We start from the raw sequence: 10,713 nt of genomic DNA on the forward strand, positions 1-10,713 counted from the left end.
AACTGAAAGTATATGGGCGATATTGGGACATATAAAATGAATAAAAAAAAGTTAAATAATTAACTTTACCGGTTCAGCAGGTAACCGGTAACGAAATGTTAACATCGGCACATTTTTTATAAGTTTGTAGGCGACAGTAGGACGGAAATGAGTTTATGGGCGACATCGGTACATTTGTGTTGTGATGACCCGAAAATTTCCGATCAAATTTAAACTTTAATCTTTATATGTTTCCGGCACGATAAGCAAAGTCTGTAATGTTGAGACTCGAAAGTTTTGAAATCTATATTCATGTAATCAATTACCCTTTGACTATTCCCGACGATTCACGAACGATTGTTGTAATTAAATATGAGAACAAATATATATATATATATATATATATATATATATATATATATATATATATACATGACTTTTGTACATAATTAATATACTATGTATATTGTGAATATGTTATATGAATATTACAAAATTAATAAAATGTAATATATTATAGGTAATTACAAGTTGAAATTATAATTGCTATGTTATTGATACAAGTTGAACAACTTTGACCCATCGTGTTTACCGTTATTGATACAACCTACTTGTTTAGGTCAAGACTAGCAATTGTCCTTGCACACGTTTACTTGTGAAGTACCTATTTTGAAATGTCCCGTTCTTATTGATTAAAAACATTCCATATTAATTGATTTCGTTGCGAGGTTTTAACCTCTATATGAAACGTTTTTTCAAAGACTGCATTCATTTTTAAAACAAACCATAACCTTTATTTCATAAATAAAGGTTTAAAAAGCTTTACGTAGATTATCAAATAATGATAATCTAAAATATCCTGTTTACACACGACCATTACATAATGGTTTACAATAAAAATATGTTACATCGAAATCAGTTTCTTGAATGCAGTTTTTACACAATATCATACAAACATGGACTCCAAATCTTGTCCTTATTTTAGTATGCAACAGCGGAAGCTCTTAGTATTCACCTGAGAATAAACATGCTTTAAACGTCAACAAAAATGTTGGTGAGTTATAGGTTTAACCTATATATATCAAATCGTAACAATAGACCACAAGATTTCATATTTCAATACACATCCCATACATAGAGATAAAAATCATTCATATGGTGAACACCTGGTAACCGACATTAACAAGATGCATATATAAGAATATCCCCATCATTCCGGGACACCCTTCGGATATGATATAAATTTCGAAGTACTAAAGCATCCGGTACTTTGGATGGGGTTTGTTAGGCCCAATAGATCTATCTTTAGGATTCGCGTCAATTAGGGTGTCTGTTCCCTAATTCTTAGATTACCAGACTTAATAAAAAGGAGCATATTCGATTTCGATAATTCAACCATAGAATGTAGTTTCACGTACTTGTGTCTATTTTGTAAATCATTTATAAAACCTGCATGTATTCTCATCCCAAAAATATTAGATTTTAAAAGTGAGACTATAACTCACTTTCACAGATTTTTATTTCGTCGGGAAGTAAGACTTGACCACTGGTTGATTCACGAACCTATAACAATATATACATATATATCAAAGTATGTTCAAAATATATTTACAATACTTTTAATACATTTTGATGTTTTAAGTTTATTAAGTAAGCTGTCCTCGTTAGTAACCTACAACTAGTTGTCCACAGTTAGATGTACAGAAATAAATCGATAAATATTATCTTGAATCAATCCACGACCCAGTGTATACGTATCTCAGTATTGATCACAACTCAAACTATATATATATTTTGGAATCAACCTCAACCCTGTATAGCTAACTCCAACATTCACATATAGAGTGTCTATGGTTGTTCCGCAATATATATATAGATGGGTTGACATGATAGGTTGAAACATTGTATACGTGTCTATGGTATCTCAAGATTACATAATATACAATATAAGTTGATTAGGTTATGGTTGGAATAGATTTATTACTAACTTTCACGTAGGTAAAATGAGTAGTTTTTATCAATCTTGTTTTACTCGCCATTTCTTCGTTTCTAATCCGTTTTGAGTGATTCCAGTGGCTACGGTTTCGTATTGAACTTAACTTTATGAATCTAAATAGAAAAAGTATAAGTTTATAGTCAAAAATACAAGTTACAAGTCGTTTTTGAAAGAGGTAGTCATTTCCGTCGAAAGAACGACATCTTGATGACCATTTTGAAAAACATACTTTCACTTTGAGTTTAACCATGTTTTTTGGATATAGTTTCATGTTCATAAGAAAAATAATTTTTCTAGGAGTATAGCTTTTAAATCAAAGTTCTTCTTAGCTTTTAATTATCCCAACCAAAACAGCCCCTGGTTTTACTACGACGGCGTATATCCAGTTTTATGGTGTTTATCGTGTTTCCGGGTTTTAAATCATTAAGTTAGCATATCATATAGATATAGAGCATGTGTTTAGTTGATTTTAAAAGTCTAGTTAGAAGGATTAACTTTATTTGCGAACAAGTTTAGAATTAACTAAACTATGTTCTAGTGATTACAAGTTTATAACGTTGAATAAGACAGCTTTTTATGTATGAATTGAATGATGTTATGAACATCATTACTACCTCAAGTTCCTTGGATAAACCTACTGGAAATGAGAAAAATGGATCTAGCTTCAAAGGATCCTTGGATGGCTTGAAAGTTCTTGAAGCAGAATCATGACACGAAAACAATTTCAAGTAAGATTTCCACTCGAAATAAGATTGTTATAGTTATAGAAATTGAATTAAAGTTTGAATATGATTATTACCTTGTATTAGAAAGATAACCTACTGTAAGTAACAAAGGTTTCTTGATCTTAGATGATTACTTGGAATGGATTTAGAAAACTTGGAAGTAAACTTGCAATCTTGGAAGTATTCTTGATTTTATGAAACTAGAACTTTTGGAATTTATGAAGAACACTTAGAACTTGAAGATAGAACTTGAGAGAGATCAATTAGATGAATAAAATTGAAGAATGAAAGTGTTTGTAGGTGTTTTTGGTCGTTGGTGTATGGATTAGATATAAAGGATATGTAATTTTGTTTTCATGTAAATAAGTCATGAATGATTACTCATATTTTTGTAATTTTATGAGATATTTCATGCTAGTTGCCAAATGATGATTCCCACATGTGTTAGGTGACTCACATGGGCTGCTAAGAGCTGATCATTGAAGTGTATATACCAATAGTACATACATCTAAAAGCTGTGTATTGTACGAGTACGAATACGGGTGCATACGAGTAGATTTGTTGATGAAACTGAACGAGGATGTAATTGTAAGCATTTTTGTTAAGTAGAAGTATTTTGATAAGTGTATTGAAGTCTTTCAAAAGTGTATAAATACATATTAAAACACTACATGTATATACATTTTAACTGAGTCGTTAAGTCATCGTTAGTCGTTACATGTAAATGTTGTTTTGAAACCTTTAGGTTAACGATCTTGTTAAATGTTGTTAACCCAATGTTTATAATATCAAATGAGATTTTAAATTATTATATTATCATGATATTATGATGTACGAATATCTCTTAATATGATCTATATACATTAAATGTCGTTACAACGATAATCGTTACATATATGTCTCGTTTCAAAATTATTAAGTTAGTAGTCTTATTTTTACATATGTAGTTCATTGTTAATACACTTAATGATATATTTACTTATCATTTAACATAATTAACCAAGTGTATCAATATCTTAATATGATTCATATGTACCTAGTAAGACGTTATAACGATAATCGTTATATATATCGTTTTCGAGTTTCTTAATTTAATAGTCTCATTTTTATGTATATAACTCATTGTTAAAATACCTAATGAGATACATACTTATAATAAAATCATGTTAACTATATATATAACCATATATATGTCATCGTATAGTTTTTACAAGTTTTAACGTTCGTGAATCACCGGTCAACTTGGGTGGTCATTTGTCTATATGAAACCTATTCCAATTAATCAAGTCTTAATAAGTTTGATTGTTTAATATGTTGGAAACACTTAATCATGTAAATATCAATTTCATTTAATATATATAAACATGGAAAAGTTCGGGTCACTACATCGGGACACAACTGAAAGTATATGGGCGACATTGGGACATATAAAATGAATAAAAAAAGTTAAATAATTAACTTTACCGGTTCAACAGGTAACCGGTAACGAAATGTTAACATTGACACATTTTTTATAAGTTTGTAGGCGACAGTAGGACGGAAATGAGTTTGTGGGCGACATCGGTACATTTATGTAAGTTTGTAGCCTATTTTTGGCTTTAACCCTATTTCCTAATATGCGATTAAAACGAAAACGTAGTATAGCAAAAATAAATATAACATGACATTATTTAATTCTATCCATAAAAATATGTAATCTTTGTCGAAGATATAACATAATTTATTAAATTTAATAGACTATAAAAAATTAAATATGAAATGTGTAAGTTTATTTTGTTAGATATACATGTTTTATTGTAATATTTTATAGTTATATTGTTATAGGATTGAAAGAAAGATGTAAATCTAACGGTAAATGAGCTTGTATATATATATATATATATATATATATATATATATATATATATATATATATATATATATATATATATATATATATATATATATATAGTGGTAGGATCAAGAGGGAAGTAACCAATCGGGGGGAAGCGGGGGGAGCAAAATCTTTTTTTTTCTTTTCGTGTTTTGAAAAAACTTTGTTCACGAACATTATAGATTAGATGAAAATATGAACATTTAATAAAGACACTTTGTGATAAATGTTTTTATTTTGGCGGAAAAATGCTCGAAGAACTAATATATAACAATTATCGTGTTTTTCGAGCGTATGTTGAGGTTTTAGATATTAGGGTTTAGATATTAGGGTATAGATATTAGGGTTTATAAGGTTTAGATATTAGGGTTTAGAAATTTAGGGTTTAGGGTTTAGATTTAGGGTTTAGATTTAGGATTTAGATTGAGTTTTTAACACGAACGGTTTAGAGTTTTGGGTTTAGGGTTTGGTGTTTTGGGTTTATGGAATAAACCCAAAACACCAAACCCTAAACCCTAAACTCTAAACCCTAAACTATAAATCGGGCTAAATTTTACTTCACAAAACATGAAAAAAAAACGTTAACATTTTTCACGAACAATATTATCTTGAATGTTATTTTTGTCGATCGTTTTCCCGCCTAAATAATAATATTCATCACAAAGTGTCTTTTCTAAATGTTCATATTTTCGTGTGATCTTGATGCCTGGAAAAAAAATTCCAAAAAAAACGAAAAAAATTTTTTTGCTTCCCCCCGCTTTCCCCCGATTGGTTACTTCCCATTGATCATGCCCCTATATATATATATATATATATATATATATATATATATATATATATATATATATATATATATATATATATATATATATATATATATATATAAAAGAATATATCTATATTTATGTATTTGTATACCTATTTCAAGTGGTAATGGATATATTAATGGATGAAACTTTTCATCCATGTACACATTCATATCCATTTAGGTTCATCCATATCCGTATCCATATCCATTTAAGTTTATCCATATCCATCATGAAGCAGGATGGATCGGGTGGATATCCACCGGATCGGGTGGCCATACCATCCCTAGTGTCACATGACAAGAAAGATAAAATAGTCATTTTTTTCTATCATGTCCATCTTCTACATCACACTTCTTTCATCATCACCAAAATCAAACATCGTATGTATTAAACACCAAATCAAACACAATAAAAACCTAAAATGAGGTATGTTTGGAACACTAGCTTATGGTAGCTTATAGGAGCTTAAGCTTATATTTTTATAAGCTCAAGCTAATAGTCTTGTTTGATAGGAGCTTCTTCAAAAGTGTCGGTTGAATGTTGGTTAATGGACTAATCGACTAAGTTAAGAATGATAATTAACCAAAGTTTGTTTTGATAATGACACACACATAGGCATAAGTGATGATTGACAAATCTTAACATAAAACACGCAAGTTCACTAATCCATACTTGATCTTGCAAATGACCAAGTCAAACAAAATTTAAAGAATGAAAATAAATATCACTAAAATACACGGTCAAAGTACAGTTAACCGTACCCTTAGCCGTAGAAGCCCTGACTGAATCTGTAACGCAGTTTTGTAAAAACAAGTTGCACGGCTGCCACCACGGTCAACCGTAGTGTGACCGCAGAATCTTCTGTCACCATTTTTGATCAAATTTAGTTTGACCACTTCCCGACATCTATAATTCATAAAACCTTTTTCAACACACTTAGAATAGATGTTGTAGTGACCCGACAAAATCGCCATTGACTACGCCGTCTACTTAGGTCCCATCACGTGGTCATAAGTCTTTAAAATGACGTTTGACCAAAATATGTCGCATTCATGTCAATTATAAAGATGTTCCAAAGATTACAGAGTAGTTCAATGGTTAAAGATGTTACAACGTTTTAAGTACAATTGAAACCCATGCGACACAGTTTAACATAATTCAAAGACGCTCCATGTATGCACATATACTCGACATCCAAGCAAGTATCAAAAATAGTGAGCGGAAGCATGTAACACACATCGTTCAAAGTCCTGAGAAAAACATAGAAAAATTTGTCAACGAAAATGTTGGTGAAATCATAGGTTTAGTAAGTGAGTACGTAAGTAAGTTGAACCACAAGATTTATAACGTTGAAAAGATAATAGTAAACCATTCTAAAATTGTTATCACGAGCACCCAATTATCAAGGCTTAACTTTCCTCGAACCCCATCACAATAGTGTTAGAACATGCACTGTTTCTCGAAAATATATTTCATCCGACTAATGGTAGCGAACCGTTCGAATGAGGGTTTGTCAGACCCATATGGCCATACAACATAAGTTCTCGCTTACACCCGGCAAGTGTAACTAATGATAATTGAATTGAGGATTTTTGTTCTAACTCATAAGTAGAATGTTTTTTTTCGTACTTGTGTTCACTTTGTTAATCGAAACGTTTATGTTTTCTCATCCCAGATGTAAGTTTAAAAGATTAAAAGTGGGACTATGATCTCACCTTGAGTGCACGGTCAAATATGTAGTGACCCAAACTTTTCCATGTTTATATATATTAATTGAGATTGATATTTACATGATTAAATGTTTCCAACATGTTAAGCAATCAAACTTGTTAAGACTTGATTAATTGAAATATATTTCATATAGACAATTGACCACCCAAGTTGACCGGTGATTCACGAACGTTAAAACTTGTAAAAACTATATGATGACATATATATGGATATATATATAGTTAACATGATACTATGATAAGTAAACATATCATTAAGTATATTAACAATGAACTACATATGTAAAAACAAGACTACTAACTTAATGATTTTTAAACGAGACATATATGTAACGATTATCGTTGTAAAGACATTTAATGTATATATATCATATTAAGAGATATTCATACATGATAATATCATGATAATATAATAATTTAAAATCTCATTTGATATTATAAATATTGGCTTAACAACATTTAACAAGATCGTTAACCTAAAGGTTTTAAAACAACACTTACATGTAACGACTAACAATGACTTAACGACTCAGTTAAAATGTATATACATGTAGTGTTTTAATATGTATTTATACACTTTTGAAAGACTTCAATACACTTATCAAAATACTTCTACTTAACAAAAATGCTTACAATTACATCCTCGTTCAGTTTCATCAACAATTCTACTCGTATGCACCCGTATTCGTACTCGTACAATACACAGCTTTTAGATGTATGTACTATTGGTATATACACTCCAATGATCAGCTCTTAGCAGCCCATGTGAGTCACCTAACACATGTGGGAACCATCATTTGGCAACTAGCATGAAATATCTCATAAAATTACAAAAATATGAGTAATCATTCATGACTTATTTACATGAAAACAAAATTACATATTCTTTATATCTAATCCATACACCAACGACCAAAAATACCTACAAATACTTTCATTCTTCAATTTTCTTCATCTAATTGATCTCTCTCAAGTTCTGTCTTCAAGTTCTAAGTGTTCTTCATATATTCTACAAGTTCTAGTTACATAAAATCAAGAATACTTTCAAGTTTGCTAGCTCACTTCCAATCTTGTAAGGTGATCATCCAACCTCAAGAAATCTTTGTTTCTTACAGTAGGTTATCATTCTAATACAAGGTAATAATCATATTCAAACTTTGGTTCAATTTCTATAACTATAACAATCTTATTTCAAGTGATGATCTTACTTGAACTTGTTTTCGTGTCATGATTCTGCTTCAAGAACTTCGAGCCATCCAAGGATCCGTTGAAGCTAGATCCATTTTTCTCTTTTCCAGTAGGTTTATCCAAGGAACTTAAGGTAGTAATGATGTTCATAACATCATTCGATTCATATATATAAAGCTATCTTATTCGAAGGTTTAAACTTGTAATCACTAGAACATAGTTTAGTTAATTCTAAATTTGTTCGCAAACAAAAGTTAATCCTTCTAACTTGACTTTTAAAATTAACTAAACACATGTTATATATCTATATGATATGCTAACTTAATGATTTAAAACCTGGAAACACGAAAAATACCGTAAAACCGGATTTACGCCGTCGTAGTAACACCGCGGGCTGTTTTGGGTTAGTTAATTAAAAACTATGATAAACTTTGATTTAAAAGTTGTTATTCTGAGAAAATGATTTTTATTATGAACATGAAACTATATCCAAAAATTATGGTTAAACTCAAAGTGAAAGTATGTTTTCTAAAATGGTCATCTAGACGTCGTTCTTTCGACTGAAATGACTACCTTTACAAAAACGACTTGTAACTTATTTTTCCAACTATAAACCTATACTTTTTCTGTTTAGATTTATAAAATAGAGTTCAATATGAAACCATAGCAATTTGATTCACTCAAAACGGATTTAAAATGAAGAAGTTATGGGTAAAACAAGATTGGATAATTTTTCTCATTTTAGCTACGTGAAAATTGGTAACAAATCTATTCCAACCATAACTTAATCAACTTGTATTGTATATTATGTAATCTTGAGATACCATAGACACGTATACAATGTTTCGACCTATCATGTCGACACATCTATATATATTTCGGAACAACCATAGACACTCTATATGTGAATGTTGGAGTTAGCTATACAGGGTTGAGGTTGATTCCAAAATATATATAGTTTGAGTTGTGATCAATACTGAGATACGTATACACTGGGTCGTGGATTGATTCAAGATAATATTTATCGATTTATTTCTGTACATCTAACTGTGGACAACTAGTTGTAGGTTACTAACGAGGACAGCTGACTTAATAAACTTAAAACATCAAAATATATTAAAAGTGTTGTAAATATATTTTGAACATACTTTGATATATATGTATATATTGTTATAGGTTCGTGAATCAACCAGTGGCCAAGTCTTACTTCCCGACGAAGTAAAAATCTGTGAAAGTGAGTTATAGTCCCACTTTTAAAATCTAATATTTTTGGGATGAGAATACATGCAGGTTTTATAAATGATTTACAAAATAGACACAAGTACGTGAAACTACATTCTATGGTTGAATTATCGAAATCGAATATGCCCCTTTTTATTAAGTCTGGTAATCTAAGAATTAGGGAACAGACACCCTAATTGACGCGAATCCTAAAGATAGATCTATTGGGCCTAACAAACCCCATCCAAAGTACCGGATGCTTTAGTACTTCGAAATTTATATCATATCCGAAGGGTGTCCCGGAATGATGGGGATATTCTTATATATGCATCTTGTTAATGTCGGTTACCAGGTGTTCACCATATGAATGATATTTTTATCTCTATGTATGGGATGTTTATTGAAATATGAAATCTTGTGGTCTATTGTTACGATTTGATATATATAGGTTAAACCTATAACTCACCAACATTTTTGTTGACGTTTAAAGCATGTTTATTCTCAGGTGAATACTAAGAGCTTCCGCTGTTGCATACTAAAATAAGGACAAGATTTGGAGTCCATGTTTGTATGATATTGTGTAAAAACTGCATTCAAGAAACTGATTTCGATGTAACATATTTGTATTGTAAACCATTATGTAATGGTCATGTGTAAACAGGATATTTTAGATTATCATTATTTGATAATCTACGTAAAGCTTTTTAAACCTTTATTTATGAAATAAAGGTTATGGTTTGTTTTAAAAATGAATGCAGTCTTTGAAAAACGTCTCATATAGAGGTCAAAACCTCGCAACGAAATCAATTAATATGGAACGTTTTTAATCAATAAGAACGGGACATTTCAGTTGGTATCCGAGCGTTGGTCTTAGAGAACCAGAATTTTGCATTAGTGTGTCTTATCGAGTTTGTTAGGATGCATTAGTGAGTCTGGACTTCGACCGTGTTTACTTGAAAAATGATTGCTTAACAAATTTTGTTGGAAACTATATATTTTTTACATGTGAATATTATGTGATATATTAATCTCTTAACGCGTTTGATATTATGTGATAGATGTCTACCTCTAGAACAAGTCCCATTGACTCACCTAATAATAATGAAGAGTCAAATGTAAATTGGAATGATTCGTGGACTGATTCACAAGTTCCCGAAGAGGAACCGGAAGAAGAGTCGGAACCGGAAGGAG

The sequence above is a fragment of the Rutidosis leptorrhynchoides genome, chromosome 11 (assembly GCF_046630445.1).
Source record: "Rutidosis leptorrhynchoides isolate AG116_Rl617_1_P2 chromosome 11, CSIRO_AGI_Rlap_v1, whole genome shotgun sequence".
In the NCBI taxonomy this organism is placed as follows: Eukaryota; Viridiplantae; Streptophyta; class Magnoliopsida; order Asterales; family Asteraceae; genus Rutidosis; species Rutidosis leptorrhynchoides.